We start from the raw sequence: 22,923 nt of genomic DNA on the forward strand, positions 1-22,923 counted from the left end.
TTATACTTGTTAGTGACGTTCATAAAGACGATACTTATACAGGCATAATAAATATAATAATTAATCATGAATACACATTATAAATTTTGAATCGTTACAATACATCTGTTTTGACGAAAGAGACTAACAATTAACGTGTATATTTTAGTTTTGTTTGTTGTTAAGTTTAAGGTAAAAAATATAAAGAAAAAAAAATCTTAGTCTAACGACGAGAAAAACAATAAATAAAAGCCCAGATGTAAAGGTATGAAATACTATTGAATAATATATCTGTTGATATTTATTCTATCAATCATTAATATTTGATATAAATATAAGAAAAACATTAGACATGTACCCTATGAAAAGTAAAGATGGCATAAGTGTAGGAAACAACTGTGCCATCTTCTTCGTAGTCTTTATTACTGCAGGTCGTGCCTGTTTTGAAAAGCCCTAACCGATACGTCGACTTGCTACCTCCACACCACTGTATCCTCAGCTTGTCTCAATGCCTTAGACCCATAATTATCTTAATTTGGTGTTATTGTGGTGATCTTTAGTTAGTAGAGACATTTTGTAGTCCAACGCCACCTATCAAATGCCTCTATGTTTTTTCGGTTGCTGTAGGAATTGACCTGGACTCTGATGCGTATAAAATATGGAAAATACCAAAGTTCTGACTAGTCTGCTTTTGGTAATATTCGACACATTTTTGTTTTGCCATATTCTGGTTTGCTCAATGCTACTGTAGCCATCTGTGGTCGCATTTTTCCGTCACATCCCCTCTAAATATAGAAATCGTCAACAAATTCAAAGTCCGTGAGTTCGCCAGAACCAGAATTCAGAGTCCAGCCCAATCCACTAACATGACTTTTGTCTTTACCCTAGTAATACGAATACGAATTTACCATGGTCTTCTATTTCTTCTCCTAGCTTCTGAACTTCGCTAAAGCCTATATAATGGACCAGTGAATTTTTTCAATTGCTATTATTAGCTCAGTAAGGCTTTCTTCCTTTCTTAGAGTGAGTGTATTAATTGTTGCAAAATACAGGTGCTGATTGTCTTTTTGGCGATTGACTATTTTGAGAGAATTATTTATTATTTTGGGATTTGAAGGGTAAATAGTCTTTTTCCCCCACGGTGACCAGCCGGCTTGGGAGAGGTGACTGGTGGTGGCTGACATACTGTATCGTAAATTTTCTTACAAATTAGTGTAGTAATTCTCAGAATAAGAGTTCTATTACTGTATATTAGATACCTGTAATTTCTTCTTATACGATGCCTGTTCATTTTTCTTTATTGCTCCAAGTCCGAAACATAGGTATGTTAACATGTTATTTATTATATCATATTACATTACATTATGTCATAGACTTTCCTACAATCCGCGGCTACAATCACTTCGATGACGTCATACCCTGAATTGCACTAACAAAGTAATTTTTAGCTACAGGGGTCTGCGGGCCGGCCAGTCGGTAGTGATACTGATAGATGATCCGCCTTTTAGACTTTAATTTCTTCCTCTACACACTGCACATCATGGTTTAGAAAACTTGGAATAAATTATTTTCGTACAAATTAATAAATAAATAATAAATTTTATAAATATGAGGATTTTAGTTGTCAATGGTTATCCGGTTAAGCTCCTTTCCTTTAGGCCTTACAGTTAAAGTAAACCTTCTAACAAACGTGCTGATCCATTTTACGTATAATAATTTATTACAAATAAATTCTCCAAATGATTTTGATTATTACTCAAACCATATTATAATTTACATTTTCTGCAGTGCCGATCGGAGGAAATTCCCAATCTTAGTTAAAATGTTTGAAAGCCTGGGCATAACCTACGACCTCTTATGATGCGACTATTGGTGAACTTACAAAAGCAGTCTATACTTATATCCAAGCATGCAGGTACTTTAGGGAAACGGGCGATTAACCGAGAAATTGGCTCGACTCTCTTGCCCAGCCTCTGGCCTTCAGGTATGTGTCAGCCCTCATTCCACCACTCACTTCCACACTTCAAAGGAAAAGGCCGATCTTCTGGGCTGTCTCTTTGCGTACTTTGGAAGACCAAGTGCAAGCACCAAATAATTGGTCCAAAAAACTTACTATTAACTTATAATCTACCGGCGCTTATCTGCTTATCTGCTGTTCGATCAGGACTTGAAAATAATATATATTTCTCATTAAGCATTCTAGATATCAGTAAATCCGCAATCAATTTTGAGCAGAAATTTTTGAGTTTATCGCGAGCAAAGTAAATGTTTTCATTCGACATTTTTCCGACTTACTATGCAAATATGGCTATCGCTGCAAATAATATATAATAAGAATACAGATAATGTGGCTTTATATTGGGAAAATAATTTTAAAATCAGTACATCCAGAAATTACCCCTACAACCTTACAAGCTTAACCTTTTTATAATATCAATAAATAAAATTTATTAACTTTAAGTTTTATTATACATACTTTATTTAATTTTTCACACATTAAATTGTTATTCGCTAATTTCCTGTTAGGATGCACCGTTTAATGTCACTTGATAGGAGCTTTCGTCTGTAAGGATTGTTTCGTGCGCTGCGCAGAGAAAGCTCTGGGCGGGCGGCGGGGCGGGTGGCAAGCGGTGGGCGGCAGCGGGCGCAAATAGCGACAGCAGCGCAGTCGGCAACCTTACCGCTACCCAGCGCCCGTGCGCTCCCGGCCTTTTCCATCGGACCCCGTGACCCTTTAAACAACTTTAATAAACAAAAGAATTGCGGTCTGACCCCCTAACGTTCGAACATCCTTAAAACCAAACAATTCATTGATAAATATAGTGCTAGTGTATAGTGCCCTAACCAAGATTACCTGGACGTTCTGATCATCTGTTCTTCAAGGTACATGTGGTAGAATCGATAGAATCCTTGGTGTACCCACGGTCACAACGAGGTAAACAATTTTCATTCACATTTAGTATTGGATTAGTCACTGAAAATGCAGAAAAAGTGCTTATTATTTATTTATCAAAATTAAATGCAGGACTAGGTAAAAAGTTTTGCATCGATTTGTGTAAGTGCATGACAGTTGGTGACCTATTTTCGTAGAGCTCGAAAATACAAGGTTTGGTAATACGTGTGGTATGCTCGAGCAATTAAAAATTTTCAATTTTTTTTTACATGGCAACACAAAGCATATACAAAATCAAACCGATGGAATTCCATCTCCAATACAATTTTTCGATTGTCAAGTACAGCCAAAGCGGTGGTCGTTTAAAGCTCAAAGCTATTAAATAAGAAAGTGAATCTGTTTATATGCTGCTAACGGCTTTAAATATATAACTGGGTTCTTGCGTATACCACTTTAAAATTCTACGTAAGCTGCTAAAATTCGCAATAGGATTAGAAAACCATACTACTGTTAAAATACCACCGCTTCATCCAGTTATGATACAAGTTACATCTTGATACGATACTGAATTACATGCTAGAAGCCAGAGTGGTTAATAAAAGCCATCGTGCATAATATTGGTTATATTTGAAACAATTTATTCAAAAGGTTATGCATATTGGATCTTATGTGAAGAGCTTTCTTTGTCTTAGTCGTGAAGCGTCTCTATGATACTTAAAAAGTTTAAGAACGTAAGTGTTAGTGAAGTTCGAAAACATACTTTTAGTCTTGGGAACTCTTCAGTTTGCGATTAAAAAATGTGAGGAAATATATTACGTTATATTAATGTTAAAAGATAATTTATTACGGTATGGATCGGTGTAATTGGCTATGTGACATTTTTATGCACAGCTTTTATCTTTGTGTGGCAATGATTTCTTTTGTTTCATAACTGTGTCGAGTTTTTTTTATAACCAATCTACTATTACTAAAGTTATCAATTATGGCATTAACATCAATTACGTCTATATATTTGAGCATTAGGTACTATTTAGGTTTAATAAAGTTTATACGATTACCTATTTTTATATAGAACGTAATTATGTTTGATTATTTTTTTATTACTTTAAATGTAGGTATTTTAATATATATTAGGAATTAGGATATTAAGTGAAAAAATAGTATGTGGCGATCATTGACTTCTAATAAACGACATCTTATAAAACTACCAATGTAGAACTAAAAGCCAAGAATGAATGAAAAGAAAGAATGCATACAACGAAGAATACAGGAAAGACCTCTAGGTCTATTATTTTGATCCATAAAGTTCACTTTATGTCGAACGTATCGATTTAATTGACTATTTTCAAGTCAATATATGCACAACAATTTAAATTATATTAAATCACAAAGTAATAAGATAATAAATTTTAAACTAATAATCGGTAATCGTTGAACCATAGCGCAGGTCAGTTTAAATGCAGGCTATTAATAAGATAGAATATTGAAGAGGAAAGAGAAGAGAGCTCCGTAATGGCAGAGAGAGTTTTATGTCTGCCCCATTTCATTGTAACCTATACTAATTCATGTAAAAATCATTTATTAATGTTACATATTAAAGTTGGTAACTCGGGAACTATAGTTTTAATACAAGTTACACATACTGGCCATAAAAAATTTAAAATATTAACTTAAAGAAAGCTAATAGTAAAATGCGTGGTAGAAACCGTGAGGGTAGGTTAAAAAAAGGGGTTGCAACCCTCGATATTATTGCGTGGTTTCGTGACGATCAAACAAAAGATTTGACTCATTTTAGGTTTAATAATTTATTACTTAGTATGAAACCTGAATTAGTTGAAAATTTTTAAAACCTGCGACATGATCAATTAAATTGTTAACTCATTTCATTTCACACAAATCAATTCATTTTACGAAATTGTTTATATATATATTCTGTCTTTGGATTTATATATTAATTTATTCTTCATTAATTGTTTAAGTAATGATACGTTAGTAAAAAATGAAATCACTACAAATTGCATCGAGTTCCAATATGTTACATATATGTTGATAACACTATAAAGATCTACAATTTATATCAATCAGTCATATGCTATTAAATCGAGTCGTAGATTTTCTATTAGAAGATACGACTGTTGGTGGCAACGCAACCAATACACTTTATATACAAAATCTACAATTTGTTTCAGAAACTGTATTAAGGATACGATTAATGGGATTAGTTTTATTAATCAGCAAAAAACGTTAATGTTATCAATTAACAATTATACTCGTATACGATGACATTTGTCTCTAAAGGTAGATATCGATCGCGTGGCCCGCGGCTAGAACAAAAGAGCGTTCCCAGCTAGGGCGCGATTTAACTGGCAACAGGCAGGTAACAGGTTGTATTTTTTTTCAAAAAGCGATAATAATTCTATTTTCAAAAAATATTATGATCTTCCTACAGATAATAAAAGTATTGTCTATAAAGATATAACATGAATTTCTAAATAAAAAGTACGCAATATTTGAAACAAAATTATTTTATGAATTCGAACCAAAAAACCTTCAAGAAAAGGGCGTACCAATTCTTCAAAGGCTGGCAATGCCCTTGTGAGCCTTCGAGCAATGTGGGGCCGTATAATTTAACATCGGGCCTCCTATTACATAAAAAATCCTATCAAATTCCTTTACACCAATAAAAAATAAGAAAATGTTATAGAAACAATAGACATACAAAATCAGCACGTCCTAGTTGTATGTTACGTTTTTTTAAGAAAATACACTAGGCTAAAAAAAGGCTAGGAACCAAATATAGATTACAACCCTTCTCCGTAATATAGATTACATTATTTATTTTAGCTATTTTATTATTCCAGCTTCATAACCCCAAAATGTATAGAAGCTTATGACTATTGAATATAGGTTATATTTAAATTGACATTCCATTTTTTTAAAATAATTTATTTAAATATGCCTTCGTTCAAATTACTCCAGTTCATAAATATTTTGCTTAAATACCGGAAGCTGGTTCCTTTGTATACTGGCCAGTGAAGTACTTTACGTATGTTATGGTTTACTTCAAAGCCGGTATGTAAAATTATTTTACTTACAAATCATATAAATATATCCTTCCTGCTCAGATTTTCTTCGCTATAATGAGCTTTAAGACTGTCATGTCTTATATGATCGACATAAAAGAGTAGATTTTATGTAAGTGAGTCAGGATAACAATACTTGAGAAATTATTTTTAAAGTGACTCTTCTTTAGGCGGATGAGGGTAAAATTTTTATGGCTTCACGAAAATGTGCAGCGTTTTTGTCAAAGAAAAGGGAGAGAGCGATTGGGACCGAATGAGAGAGAGTGAGAAAGCGAAGATTGATTTAGATCTTCAGGGACTTACTTGAATATGGTCCAGATATTAGGGGCAAATCATTTGGCTATCCTTCACATGCGCTTTAAAATTAATTATAATATTTTAAATGAAAGAGTTCCCGTGAAACCCATATATAACTTTCACTTTAAAAAATATGAGTCGTTATATCCATTCGTAAGTTATAATTTCTATGTATTACTTATGTAATGATGTCTATACTCGATTGCGAATTTATCTGAAATATCTTTAAGAATACATATTATAAATATAGATATACTTTAACCAGTATCAAAGTATAATTATAAACCTTTCAATAGCGCCCTCACCTAACAAAACACGCTAACAATGTTTATATTACACGTTGATGTCTATTTTTCTTAAACTTTATTAGCTAACATTGAAATAACGCTGTCATAAAATGTTTTACGGACAGGTTAATTTGCGAACGAATAATTTGACTAGTTTTGAATTTAGAAGGTCTATTTTAAAATAGTTTGCATTCTATTTTAATCTTTCTTTATTTATAATCTGTGATCCCGTTTAGATTTTGATGTTTATCTGTGTTAAGACATATTAACTAATAAATAAATTAAACATTATAAATAGCATAAAAGATCCCAATTTACATATATTAGACACGAACATTTTAAAATAATAATAAAAATAGAATCTCCTTGAAAAATAAAGGCATCTTGATGGGCATATTTATATTAAATCATTCTATGAAATCAGCATCTTGACCGGATATAATTTTTTAATATCTTTCCTGCTGTCGCCTTCTGTATAAGAATATTACTGCTAATTTTAAAATTCTCCTGTGTATTCTGGAAATCTTCTGGATTTATGTGCCCTACATGACTCTGTTCATGTGAATAAGAAAAAACTATTTTTTCAAAGTAACCAAAAATATATGAATCTTAAGACATTCCAAACATTATAATATAACAAAAATATAATTATATCTGTGTGTGCCGCAATAGTTTCTTTAATTAAGTTTATTCTATCGTTATGAGGTGTCAATTGTCAAAATCACCAAGCAGTTTTCGTGGTTTAATTACAGCTGTAAATAGCTTCATCAAACGCACGACTACGAGCACCGAATGGCCCAATCTCGTTAGAATTCCACATGACTTGCCAACTCCATATTGTTTACTTCACGCATTATATCAAGGTTAAATATTTTTTATCATTCCGCGCGGAAGCGCCATCATTTTTGAATTACAAAAATAACCTTTCTCTATTTTACATCTGTTATATCATTATTACAACTGTTATGTAAACGATGAATTGAAGACGTCCAACGGCCCCTTTATATTTGATACCAATTAAATTTTTACTACTAGAGATTGATATTTCAATACATTCCTCATAAACTACTTTTTAATATATGTTTTTGTGAACCGTCTATGGGAGGACCGATCTGTACTTTTAGGCTCGTATTAGTGTGAAAATGACAGATCGACGTTTTCTACAAAATATCTTTGAAATCGACATATTGAATTTTGCTGTGTAATATATTCAGTACGTTTAAAACCATTAAAATAGAGAATCTTATAATCATATGAACATTTTGTTAACTTAGCCTCTGTCTTCCAAATAAAAATCCAATTCCATAGTTTGGTTGCTAGGGTCCTATAAATTGATGGAAATGTCCGCCTATGCCTTATTGTAATTAGTCTTCAAACTTTGATATTTTGCAAAATTAAATTAAAAGCTGTAAGCTATAAGAAAATAACTGGTAAAAGCCTACTTAAAGCTCAAAAAGCTCTGAGATGGCTATTACTGTTTGGAGTACCAAAAACAAAAAAAGGCTGTCAAAATAAACAAATGCTTGCTTAATACCACCTTGACACATCTCATATAAAAATTCTAAAAAGTTTTAACTAAGTTAAGAGTTTAATGCCCGTCGTGTCGTTCACTAATCGTATTTTTATTACACTGAGCATCTCTTCTGCTTCAATTCAAACATTTCATAACATTTCAGAGATTTGTTACGAATATTACGATCGTGATGTCAGTAATGTAAACTGTGCTTATAATAACGTTGAATTATAGCTTTGTGTGTTGGCTTCTACTACTCGTGATGTTTTAGAAGAATTATATCTATGTAAAGATCACAAGAGTATGCGCTTGAGAATTGATGAAGTCTTAGATCAAGTGCAGATCACGGAGGTTAACTTTGACACAAATTTCTGGGAAAAAATCACATCACCCCTATTCGCTATTTCGTGTACTTGTTATATTTGAAGAAGTATGGTTTTTGGTAAAGTTCTACTGGTCTGTGACCCGTGATGCGTTTGCTATATGACTATACTTACAATGATCAATTTATCTAAGACCTCACTGTATCATTGTATGTCTCCCTGAATAATGGGGCATTAAAAAGCGGCATCAAATACGGAAAAAGGATATTTAATTCATTGATAATAATCCTTATACTTAATTATGACTTGTATTTTGGATAAAAAATGCTATTTTATTTACTACTACTCGTTACATGGACCATCTTTAAAGCACCATTCGTTATGGCATTGTTATCATCCCTTATCTTCTAATGACGTAATACCACGAACACAAGTATTTAATGACTCTTCGTAACCACTTCATATAACGTTAACTAGACATTATATCTGCTTATTTACTTATCACACTATTAAGCTGATACACGATAACTGGACGCAATGATAAGTTATATAACCAATGGCGAATGCAGACTAATATAAATTATAAAATGTATATTTTACTTATTTAAACAATAGATAATACAATATGTTTCTTTTTTTAAATGTCTATGGTTTGAGCTCGATGTCCAATGTCTGTGGCACAGAGGCGGTTGTGATTTATCAAACTTATTTAAAATTTGGAAATGTAAGCCAATTTTAAAATTGGAACAAGCATGCCAATTTGGGAGCGATTCAATGTTCGATTTAGTACACTTAATTCCAACTTTAGCTTTGATCCAATGCGGTAATGCCAATACATCTCAGGGACATCGAAACTTGCATTTTATCTAAGTCAGCCCTGACCCACTTGCTAAGGCCTTACTGTTTCAACTTACGTTTTTCCTCTCAACCTACCGGCTCGTCCCTCGTTAACGAGGGACTTTTATTTATTTTATTCAGAGCATAACGACTCTCCTTTTCTATTTATAAACCTTTGGATATTACAAGGTATGAAGTTTTTAATTAGTGCATTCGAAACTGAGCTTTAAATAAATTCATGGAAAATATAAACAAAACTGAAAGTTCCATAGATTTTAATTAGTTCTGTAAGAAACAAATATTTCAAGTATTTGTCTCATTATTAAAATGTATCTTTTTATTGTGTAATATGGGTCAATGTTTTTAATGCTCGAAATATATAAACGTATTTGTGTGTATGTAGTAAATAGTCAGCCCTCCAACGAAACAATTACAATTCTATATTATTTAAACAAATAGCTAATTAAGAAAAATTTCCACGACACACTCCCTAAACAATTGAATTTCCGTAACGACAATGAAAATGGCTATTATGAGCTTCAGAAAACTTAAGCGTAAAATGCGAGTAGCGTCGGAAGTGAGGTGCTTGGCGGAGTGCCAGCGGCGCTGTCACTCTGATGTTAAACGGAATCTTTTTGCTGCAGTTTGCACTTCGATTCGAATTTTATATTAAAAAGAATTATGAATTTTGATACTATTGACCTTGTACAATAAATGGAATGTGTACCTTCAAAACCGGAGAAAAGAGATAAAGTCAAAAATCATTTATTCATATAGGTAACATAATGTACACTTATGAACGTCAAAAAAAAATTAAATGAATCTAATTTTAAATTTACTGCCAGTTCTCAAATCAAGGGCGTAGAACGGAAGAGAAGAAATGACAGTAAACTCTCCGCCACTATTTTAAATCGCCAATTTTTTCTTACACAATGTTTGTAAAGCTGCAACCATGTTCATACACCATGTTCCATATGACATCTTGAGTAATAAAGAATAATAAATTAAATTAAAAACAAAGTTTTGTCTTCTATCAGCAGGAGGCATGGTGTAATAGGAGCGGTGAATATATATAAAATAAAATATATCTTCATCAAAAAACTAAAGACTTTTTTTTCATTGAGTTTAATGAACAATACAAATGAAAAAAAAACATCTGATGACAAATAACAATGGCTTAATGACACTGGAAGGATCAAGCGTTATACAGGCTAGGCCTAGCTTAATCGCTGGTGATAGAAGTATATATATATAAGTATACTATTTACTTATATATAAGCTTAACCAAAATTGATTTTGGATCTCAAGGAATCGTTGCCTAGTGTATGTTTACAGAAGGTATTGTTTTGGAGTCAAACAAAGTATTTTTTTTATTTATTATTATTTTATATTAATTGTGTTAATGTATTGTCAACCAACAGTTCATAATGTATCTGTGTGCATGTAATATTATTATTTATCTAATAATTCAAAGAGGAAATGCCTGAGCGCAACATTTCTTTGCAGAAAATGCTTTTCCTTATTTATTGGTTTTAGTCATAGTAAAAATTAAAATCGCTCATAAGATAAATGAAACTACCATATCTTATATTGTTAATATAGTATAACTAGTTCAGGAAACGTAAAAAACATTTACATAATTTGATATGACAAAATGATAGGGCTTCAGATATATCCTAATATGTATATATTAAAAATAATTAACAGGCTAAGGTAAAGTGAAGGAAGAGTATTTTTAATGCCTCTTATCAGAAAAGGACAACAATCTATTTTGCACACCGTATTGATATGACCAAAATATATAGGTCGTTGTCGTTGATCTACCTAGATATTTTTACTTCCTCCAACGACCATTTAATCAGTACTTAAAATAGCCTAGTGAGAGTAATTACAATTGCAACATCATTACAGCAGCGCCAAGTTTACGCTTTCTTAGTCAATAATAGCGTACAGGTGACGTGTAGTCTATACTCGGCCAATGGTCTGGGGGGATGCCAGTCAGGCTTGCCAACTGGGTCTAGCCACTGCACCAACCTTGCTGCAGTGTATATTTCGCGCGGTTTCTGTTATGAGTAATAATTTTAAATACCATTTAGTTACGTAACAATACCCACCTTAACAGTCCGTGCTTGAGCTGTCCTCAAGGCCAACAGCGAGATTCCATAAAAAAAAATAACAAAGCATTTATCCCATTCGGGTAGCGGGCCTAAACTGTCACTTTCTGGATCTGTTCCTGCTTGCTTCAACTTCTCCACAGAAACCTTTATGATGTCGTCAGGCCCTCGAGATTGTGTTCTTCCGATGTATTTACTGGAGGTTAACAAAAATATGGCGATTTTACGAATTCTTTTTGTGCTAACAAGTTCCAGGGACATAAAAAATTGTCATAGTTAAAAATATATGTAGACTAGGGATTTAATCTGGTAGATTATGATCCGACCTCGCTATTTATTATAACTGAAGGTCTCACAGACTCGTAATTGTACGGAGTAATGTGACTCAATCAGGCTAGTGATACAGGGTCAAAGCACTGACTAATAATTCAATGTAAAAAAGTATTAAAGATAATCAAATCAATCAATCAAAAAATCTTTTATTCCTATAGGTAACATAATGTACATTTATGATCGTCAAAAAAAGAAATATGTATACGTTAAATTATTCTAATTTTACATTTTTCTCCAGTTCTCAAATCAAGGGCGTAGAACGGAAGAGAAGAACTGGCAATAAACTCTCCGCCACTCTTTTTAATCGCCAAGTTTTTTTTACACAATATTTGTAAGGAGCTGCAACTATTACACCATGTTCCATATGAAATCTTGAGTAATAAAGAATAATAAAATGAATTAAAAACAAAGATTTGTCCTCTATCAGCAGGAGGCATGGTGAAATAGGAGCACGCACCTACATACTCGTGAGAACAACACGCAAATACGTAGTATAAACAACTAATATCACCGCATAATGTAAAGAGATTGATTTTTACTAAAGAAGTTCATTATTTTAAGTTTTTATTAGTCAAAGCACATTTTTGTGTATAATTACAACACTTAGATGTGCATACGTTATCAATTAAACTCTTAACAGTAATCTAAGTACATCTACACTGTACTCTAATATTTAATACAATATGTTTAACAAAGTGCATAATATAAAAAATTAAGAAATTCCTATTTGCAAATTACTTATTTATTTCATATTTAATCAAGTATCAAGTGCCTTAGCAAGTATATTTCGAATCATAGATCATATCAATCATAAAAATATCAAATACATGCAGATCTGTGGACCATGATAAGAAGGTTGCAAAGCAATCGAATGTCACGAAATTAATAAAGAAACAATTCAGAATATAGTCTAAGATATGTCACGTACAAGACGTAAACAAAATTGATTTCTGCTTTTGAACTTTAGACGGGATCGTAAATATTTGCAAGTGAACACATATATATTTCAGTGCTATGTATATTCTGCGGGATAGTACAAAGTCGTAAATGAAAATTTATCGCTGCAACGGACAACTAGAACGTATTTTCGGCTTTTATTGTTATGAACATCATAATTATCATGTGAATCATTGTAACTAATTAATGTCAGTTTTGTATATGCAATGTATTTTTCATTTTAAAATCTTCTAGTACTACAATGTGAATTCAGCTCAACCCATATTATTTTTAAGGGACGTAAAAATTTTTTTGCGAATAGGCTCGTTTTAAAGAGAGTCTGTGACCTCTATAATTAAGTATCTACAATAAAACGGCTGCTGTATATTGTTATGTCATAGATTTAAATTATATTAGACGTTCTATTTTAATAGCGATAATTATACAATAAGGAGTATTGAGGACCAAATCTGCCACAACGGTAGCGCTGCGTTGTCAAATGACAGCAGATAGAATTAAAAAAACAACACACATTTTTTACATTATTAACACAACTTGACGTTTGACGCAAATCGTAGTACGCGCGAGACTGAGTCAAGAAAAGTTTGCTTTTTTTTGAAGATTTTATGACATAGCTATATAAGAAACAATTGCCAATGTTGTCATATTAAAATGGTTTTAGCGTCAATTCTATATATTAAACCAAACGCAGTATTGTAATGTATATTTAATATGATTACAGGTCATCGGAATTCCAGTGTCGTATCGAATACTTAAAATACTCTCTGAATATAATTTTATTTTAGCTGAATGATTCAGCGAATCACAAGCGATAAATCGGAGACCACTAGAAGTTTAAAAATGCGTATTGAATGATGGATATAAATATAGAAATGAGATTGAAGTGCTTATAAACAACTGGCAACAAAAAACATTTCTTCCAATGTTCGTTAGATTTATAACATGAAAATATTTAGATAATGATTTTTTTTGTTCAGTTCTCTTTTACGTTCTATACCGATACGTGTAAGCTATTACATGAGAAAGTATGTAGTCTGGTAATCTGTAGACAATGTACATACATATTTTTTTATAATATTACAATTTCGTTGTTAGACAGTGGGTATGTATAGGTTAGGTCTAGTTCTCTGATGAAAAGTATTATCTATAGCAAACGAAATTGAAAAATCTTTATGTCCCAACGAATAGTTTTATAAAAGTCGCGTTTACATGCGCGAACTTTCCCCTCACACAATTTCCAAATCCGTGCGCAGGTTGTTGCCATGGTAAACTCGAATCAGTTACAACCCCAAGCCATGTATTCTTAAACAAATGTTTTATATTCAAATAAAATCAACCAGTAAGTTCCTTATTCAGTTTATTTTAGGTCGACGTGAACAAAGACATTCCGTAAAACTGGGTTCGAAGCATTTACCTCATATAACCGCCATCTGAGCTTGTCGACAGTGAATAAACATTTTTGAATGAGCTTCAGAATGCGTAAACATGACAAGGAATACTTAATAAATCAAATTGGGAATAATGTTTACATTTTTTCATTAGCTAATAAATTGTTATGACGACGGCCAAGATTCCTTTTGGTGGGACTATTTCCTCACCATGGTTAGCGGGCTGTTCAATTGTTTTTTATTCAAAATATACAATCTTTAATAATGTAATTGTACATCACGGAAGTCTATGGTATTAATTTTTTTTAATTAGAGTAATTTTAGACCAGTCCAGACAAGTCCAGCGCGAGAATCATTTATATTAAATGTTGTTAGTTTTGATCTACAAAATAATAATGACTATTTAAATTTAATATGTTTGTAACTGAGTTATTTTTTTTTAAATATATTTTCTCTCTAGTCGGAGAAAAGCCGACTATTTTGTCGTAAATATAAAGTTACAAATATTATCATTTAGAAAAACATTTAGAAAAGTGTCTCTAGCTCCCTTAAAAATATATCTTTCAAGTCAACCAGTATAATTTGTTCAGAATTAAACATTGGACAGTCAAGACATATAATACCGTCACTTCAGCTATATTGATACAAGGATACATATTGTTTAATGCTAAATCTGTAAAGATAAGACGAGAATCCACCGTGACCTGTCAACTTCTGTGTGATCAGAAAACAGTAACTTTTATCATAACTAGGCCGATTCAACATTTGGAAAGAATAACTTATACTTACGTAAGTCAAATCCTACTTGTTTATGACTGAATATTAACTTAAGTTTCTTTCCTTCTGATTCATAATAAAAAATGATAATTATGGTACAATTCTACAATTGAGAGAAAAAAATCATAGTTTGTAATCAGCTACACAAATATCGTTATACATTGTTAAAATTTTGCAGGTTAAAAAACTGTGTATCATCTCTTGTTCATGATCGGATTGGCTGCTCGGCAATGCATCGTAAATTGGCAGAATGGCCCGTAAATTCAACCATTATTGATAGTCATTAAATCGGGCACTTTATGAGCGTTGCGTAGTGACAAAAAGCAACGTTTACCGGTACATTGTACGTTGTAAAGCTTCTCTGATGCAAGCCAATCATGATAATTCTAAATATATTTGAGTTTTCCAAAAATTTTGAACAAAATCGCCTACTAGGTTTATTGATAAATAAAATATTTATATGTATAAATGTGTATACGTACGTACGTATACGTACAAATAAAGTCCATTGGTGCATAGCAGGGGATCGAATCTACGACCTCAGAGATGAGAGTCGCACGCTAAGGCCACTAGGCCATTAGTGCGCATTTAACATTCGCTCCAATGGAGGAAAACATCGTGAGGAAATCGGATTGATTAGACCCAAAAGGTCGACGGCGTGTGTGATACACAGGAGACTGATCACCTACTTGCCTATTATATTGACAGAATCTGAGGTGGAAATAGGTGGTGATGAAAGGCACCAGTGATTTATTTTATATAAATCTTATGTCAGGAATATATTGTTAAAAATTATGTGAAATATAAAAATATCACAGAGTTTTGATTGATACTACGAAAACGAAGTAAACAGTTTATTTATTATCTTAATCGTACTATTATTCTCTAGACTCTTCAAAAACAGGAAATGGTAGACTATAAAATTACTAATCTATTTTCAAATATCAAAAATATAATAATAAATTTTAATAATTAACTAGTGATCTTGTTGTATACAATTTTAATATTCTGCGGCGGAGATTCTCAAGATGCCGGATGATATAAAATTAAGTAATTTATAGTGTTATAAAATGTAAATCATTTTCATATATAGCTTAGAACTTATGTATTTAGAATTATACAGATTTTACATCTGTGTACAAGTACATATATCTTAAGAATATAAATCATTTTGCCATAAGTGTATTTATTTATTTATAAAAGCTTGCCAACGGTTGGTACACTGATACATTGGTACAGGAATCATAAAAAATGTTATATTTAGAAGTTACCTAATTGCAAGGCATATAGAGACTTATAATTTAGGCTTTCATTTTAGCAGAATTTTATCTTGTTCTTTGCATCCGAAAACAATGATACGGCCCAATTATACTATTTTTGTAAGTAGCTAACTTACATCAAAACCGTATGGACACGCGTTAGAAGTTATTCTTGTTTGGCGTACTGAGATCATTGAAAAAATAATTTAAATCATTGACAAAACGACACTAAATTAGTAAAAACTAAAATGTTGACTAGGGTGTCGGTTTTTTGTGACGGTGTGCGTGCGCATTGTAAAAAATAACTCTCATAATTTTTCTATAACGCATCAAAAGAAGTTTTACTTCAAAAAAGTTTTTTAGGTGATGATATAATTAGTAAAAATTACTACTTACCCATTTTAATAAAAAGAGGTTTCAATAACCCTAAAGCGGCAAGCTTAAAATGCCACCAAATATCAAGAGCGAGAAGCTTTTAGACATTTTTTAAACAAATTGGGTCAACTTTTGCTCGCTTTTACATTCTGATCCAGTGACGTCATTCCGACACTTGAGTCTTACGTCACTACTGCAAAACGGATCGCCACTTCGATCGAACTCTCATAATGACAGATATTTGACACATTTTGGTATATTGACCAAAACTGATATGCCTTTTAATTCAATAGACTTAACTCTTTGTATTATCGATTAATTCTACTAAATCAGAGACTTATCGACTTTAAAAATCTTTTGTCTTAAGTTAGTAGACATAGGCACAATTATTGTCTTTTATTAACATAACTTTTACACATTTAAAGAAAAACACTTTTTAACGGATTATAGTTATGTATTATTGTATTTAAACTTATAATTATTTGTACATAATTTGAAACGTCGGTTTAAATTTAAAATTATGTACAAATAATTATAAGTTTAAATACAATAATACATAACTATAATCCGTTAAAAAGTGTTTTTCTTTAAATAGGCACAATTTTCAAATTTTCATAACAAAAAGAAAATTCCAGGTAAAGTTTGATAGTGAGTTGCTCACGCAAAATCAATCCGCGAAAATGGAGGACACCGTGAGCAATTTCTGGAAAAACCCTACATCTTTTAGTCGATACCAACTCCGGGGAAATAAATACAGATAACACAACATTTTCTACAGTTGTAATACTTTTTGACATTTAACACCTTTGTCTTCAGTCACCGTGACCACGCACGCTGTAAAGCACGCGAAACGTCGGTTTAAATTTAAAATTATGTCTAAATAATTATAAGTTTAAATACAATAATACATAACTATAATCCGTAAAAAAGTGTTTTTCTTTAAAAGTTAATTAATGTTTTATTATATAATATAATGATAATTAAATGCAGAGTACCAATTACTAAAAGGCCGGCAACGCACTAGTGAGCCTTCGCCCTTGTGGGTGTCCATAGGTGTCTTAATATCTGGTGTGTCTCCAGTACATTTGGATGGGGCTTACTGGAGAGAGCCTCTGTACAAAACGATTTGAGAAGAACAAACAGTCTTACACTTACAAAATTGCTAATTACTAGAAAGCGTCGTATCGATGTACAAATGAATCGTCGCGCAGCTGCGCGGGCGCACATACTTTGATTATATTTGTAGAACGTATTAACCGCACAGATAGGTCAATGTCTTGGACTAGATGTTCGCTATAATTTAAATAAATATATTAGGATCATTGCTTTTATTACAATCCTATTGATTATAAATAAAATCCTTTGAGGCTCAGTTGCATTTTTATTACGAATTACATTCTGTTTAAATGTATTTACGATATGTAAAAACGAGACTGAATTAAAGGGAAAGTATATTTTTAAATATAGAGACATAAGACATCGTATGAACTCGCAAACTTCGCTATATTAAGCTTCCATTGATCTAATTTTTGGCTTTTTATATATATTTGCTTCTCTGTTATGGCAAAAAAATCGACAAAAAAAGTTTTACGTATTAATTTATTTTCCATATCCATCTAAAATTTGCCTTATAGCTCTTAAAATATATTTACAAAATATTTTAAATTAGATAGCACTAAACGAACTACGTAATAAGCTTGAGGAAACCATAACGTAACATCTGGTCATTCTATTCATAAATGTAGTAATCATGTTTCATTATTTACTACATGCTGTAAATTGTCTGTATATTTCTATATAAACTCTTTGTTCAACCACAGAGTCTATTCATTTGTCTTTTGTGCAAGCAACAGCTTTCTGATAAGATTATTGATGTATTGTGTATGATTTTTTTAAATAATTTTATGGCCTGGTAACGAGGCCTTTCAGCCAAGTCTTATTTTGGTCATTTATTCATATGTTATTATATATAACGTTCCCCTTCTTAATGTGTATGCTTACGCGGGGTCAAAGAGAATAATGCGCAATGAGTTATGTTCATAAGAAAGATATAAATTAATGAATTCAGGTCTTATACATACTAAAATAGAATGATGTAATAAAAATATTGAATAGACGTAACTATTCATTGGATTAAATTTATTGGGTGCATGGCATGTTATTGTGCAAATATAAATGAAATGTATATTTTATAATTTTTATTTGAACACAAGATATCATACGCAAGGTTTACCATTGATGTATCTTGCTGCTTCAGTAATAATAGTTTGTGTGTAAACTGTCGCTGACTGACTTCTTGAAGGATTTCAAATATATTTTTAATTTACACGCGTCTATTTGTATGGTTGACGAAAGAGTTATTATTAGCTGACACGATGTCCGGAGCCCTGTATCAAGGCGAGGATGAAAATACTCATCTTGACCTACGTTAGTGTAGTTCCTTGATATTTTATGTTATTTTAATTTCCGAACGAGTCTGCCCTTATATTTTATACGAAGTTTCCGTGTTCTAAACATTGAGTTTTATGCGTTTTAATTTTCTGTTTGCGATTAAAACAAGTGGTGGAGTTTCTTGATTTCCCTCGCCATCATTACGCCCTTGCTTTGGCAGTATATGGAAGCTTAGATTTTAATTATTTTATTTACGTTTATGGTATAAAGTTAGATGAATATTTTTTAATATTCCTACAAGTTGCCTATAAGAGAAAGTTTATTGATTGCGCTTCACTTAGCCCACACATAAAGGCTATTCGATGGTTTTTCAAGTTCTCGGCGTTTTCTTATATACAAATAAATTAAGTACCTAATCATAACGTGTCCGACGATAATTAGTCTCAGGGTTTATTATAATTATATAAATATTGTAAATATGCTTGCGTTCCATTAAAAAGTAATGTTTTTAGAATCATTTAAATTTAAATAAGCATTAGAAATGTTAATAAAAAATTCTAGATTGTGAACGGCTTATTTAAATAATTTTGTTCAAATTGCGAAATAACAATTATAATTTTTAATATTATAGATATAGCTTATAACATATAAATACGTATTTATTTAAGCAATAATATCCGCGTGTTAATGTTAAATTGATATAAAATAGTAGGTTAATAAATCTAGGAATTTCAGAACTCTAGGACGTACCAAAGATTATTATCCTACATGCGGATGCAACGATTAGCTCATCTAAATAATTAATTAAGGCTTAAATTTATGTAAAACATAAATTGTATCAACTTTAAACGTTCTTTATGTAGTTCTGTGCTTCGGTTTCCATCTAAAATATGCTTAGTGATAAACAATGAAAAGTACAGTTGAGACAATGATCTGGTTCACACAATGGCAGTATTGTCACACTTTATATATGGACGATGTTATGCCTTGATATTACAAAAGCGGAAATGCATTTGATATAAAAGTGATAGGATAAGGTAATTAAAAATCACTTTGTATAATTAAATTCCTTTATAACACGCAGTGGTATTAGATAATACACTATTAACCTATTCTTTATAATTGGCAATTTGTTTGTGGTCAGTCTCATTTTTTACGTTTTTTAAGTAAAATCAATAGACACGTCGGTTTCCCAACGATGTTTCCTTCATCGTTCGAACGAATCTTATAGACGTGATGGTTCTAAAGCGTCTAGGCCTGCATTGCTCTTTTAAGTAAGAACATTTTTAATTAAAATCTATTTTAACAAATTAAAAGCCGCAAATGGAATCTCGTTAATCGTTTGATAGAATAGTTTCACGTGAAAATATCCCGCAGAGAAACTTAAGATATGCAAGTAATAGTGTAATTTTTTTATGAGACAAGAATAATTTTAAATTTATATTATTGTATTACATTATGGTACTACACCCCTTCATCAGTCTATATATTATAGCTATAGATTTTTTGTTCTAGAACAGGGATAAACGGGCTGGAAACTGTAAGTTGCCCATGTACAATACACTTTGTCGCAATACTAGAGGCTCGAGTCTCAATTGCTCTCTTTCTTCTAAGTCGAATTGGTTTTGAAATATTTAAGTGGGCCGCGATGGCCACATAGTAGTGGTGCGCTGCAAAGATTGTCTTAAAAACGTTCCGTTGCTAATGAGTAACGACGGAGGTCGTTCTGATACGTGTGAAATTTCGTATTCTACCTCTACGCCTGATAATGAAATTTCTGTTTTTTTCCTTTTTTTAAATTTACTAAAGAGTTTCTATTAACACATGTCATTAAAAATCTACTTACCACAAACAAGCAATAATAAGTTATCGCACATAAATAGAAAAATTTATTCCAGGCACAATTTGTAGGTTCTTACATCACATCAGATAAACAAGATCTAATACGAAAATCGTCGCTCATTAAAGCTGTTCATTAAAATCTATTATTTACAGCGATTATGAAAATGAACACAGCGAGTGTTAAGAAAATGGGAGATCCCGGGAGACATGCCAAGAACACTCTAAATGTGGACGACACGTCACGCTACTTGTCACGCATGACGATTTGCACCCAGTCTTTTGCTATTTACCTGTCGCAAGTTGATTTATGCGTTGAGGGTTAGTGTTGATGAACCCAAATTGCTTAGCTCCGAGACACATAAAGTTAATTAACAAAATTACTTTGAACGTGCCTTTGAGAACGGGACGCGAGTTGGTGGTGTGATGTTAATTGACACCGTCATATCTACCGCCATTACTAGAGGTCTCGCGTTGCCAACTTTTTAGTTACTGGAATGCTTTTTTGTTGGGCCCTAAATCGAATTGACTTAGAAATACTTTGGTGCGTTTTACATAGTAGTGGTGCGCGGTAATAAAAATTGGACGTCGACAGATGGAATTTCGTATTCTGCCTCGACATCCGATGATGGTGATCTAAACTACTTCGCGGTAAAAGATGCAAATCCACTCCCTATGCGACGCCAAGGTATCAAACCGCTCCAAAAGTAATTGGTTGTCCGAATCGATTGTTTTTAAAGTCTGACTTTTGAAACGTTTATTTATTTGCAAAGTGGTACAACATTGAAAAGGCATTATTAGTATGTAAGTAATCCGGCTTTATCTATCTATATATGTAGTACAAGATAAGATAGATAAATGAAAGATAGTTATGAAACTTAAAGATCACAATCAGAACGTGACATTCGATCGATCTCCTATCTGCATCCCAATAACCAAACCCTTCGAAGACTATCCATTTTTGCCAACTACAATTACCGAATGCAATTACTTCGCTCTTTACTCTCATATTTGACAATGAATATAAACAAAATAAAGTAAATAAAACCGTACAATTAATATTAAAATACTGAATATATATATTAAACTGTGTTTAAAACATATCAAATAGCTTTTTAATAATTTAAAAAAACTGGTGTAAGAAAAAATCTTAAGATAGGATATTGGCACAGTTGAACTGTCATTTTCATACAAAGGTCTATCCACATACACCGATCCGACCTACCTTGGATAGCTTGTATTGACAGATGGGTATTACAATCCGTCGATTGGTTATTTGCACACTTTTATCAGTATTTATATTAAGATGTCTATCTCGGATGGTCAAAAATGCATTGGGCTAGGTTATTGGGTTTGGGCGTTAGTTGTAAAAAAAAAATTATGGGACAGATACATAAATCTTAAAGGTTGTGGCACTATTTTTAATTTAAATGACAATATATGTGAATTTTTAGTTTATACCAATTATTGTGAAATATATATTTTTACTTTTCATTTGACTTTTGATAAATAGTGCCGCAGTGGGGACTAGCCAAAATTCTTACACAATCTTTGACAGCTTCGACGTACAGCGACGGATACTGCACCAATATGCTTTCTCGACAAGTTAAATGGCTTGGCATATTTATATTATAAATGGACCAAATCGATTTTAGTAGATAGAAATTTTTGTTATTCTCTTTTATTTATTATTCAAATACTTCAAATACATAATTCGAAATGGAAACGATGGGTTTTCTAATTTAATAACTTCGGGTTAATATTAAAGTTTAATAAGAATGTACATTATTTTATTTATCAACCAAAGTTTATGTTAGAATTTATTTAAAGTTTATTTGTTGAATTAATGTTTTTTTTATAGGAGCTGTTAAGTTATTGGCAGTTGAACTACCAGAAAGCTCACGAGTCGATACTGGCTTTCACTGGCTGTGTGATCCAAAAAGTGCCTCTGCCTCCAAAGCGAAAAACTTCCAGCGCACATTGCCCTTTGCTGCCAATTGCTGGATTTCAGCTGAAAACATCAGCAAGCCAGTGGAACCCTCCTGAATATTTAGGTATGTTCTTCTGTAAAAGTAGTCTAAAAATCTGGTACCGAAATACTTCGATGGCTACATCGTCGTTTCTACATCGTGGAACGTCAAACGTCGTGAAGGCAAAAATTACACCCATAATTATATTTTGATGAAATATGATTACTTTCTATAATGGTTTATAAACTCCGGTCTAGACTTCAAAAAATAATAGAACGTTTGATATGATTTATTACAGTGGGAAGTGT

At 32.0% G+C, this 22,923-nt stretch overlaps 1 protein-coding gene across 4 annotated transcripts in view; it reads left to right on the plus strand.

Moving 5' to 3' along the window:
* The first annotated feature begins 2,625 nt into the window (after positions 1-2,625).
* LOC111003753 (potassium voltage-gated channel protein Shab) overlaps positions 2,626-22,923 on the plus strand; it is a 37,564-nt gene continuing 17,266 nt past the window's right edge. For 3 of the 4 annotated variants that reach the window (XM_022274426.2, XM_022274428.2, XM_022274429.2), the window contains exons 1-2: positions 2,632-2,914; positions 22,507-22,699. The gene's annotated coding sequence lies outside the window, so the exon portion shown is untranslated. Of the gene's footprint in view, positions 2,915-22,506; positions 22,700-22,923 lie in introns of all 4 variants that reach the window. The other variant, XM_022274430.2, reaches the window with a different exon arrangement.

The sequence above is a fragment of the Pieris rapae genome, chromosome 13 (assembly GCF_905147795.1).
Source record: "Pieris rapae chromosome 13, ilPieRapa1.1, whole genome shotgun sequence".
Lineage (NCBI taxonomy): Eukaryota > Metazoa > Arthropoda > Insecta > Lepidoptera > Pieridae > Pieris > Pieris rapae.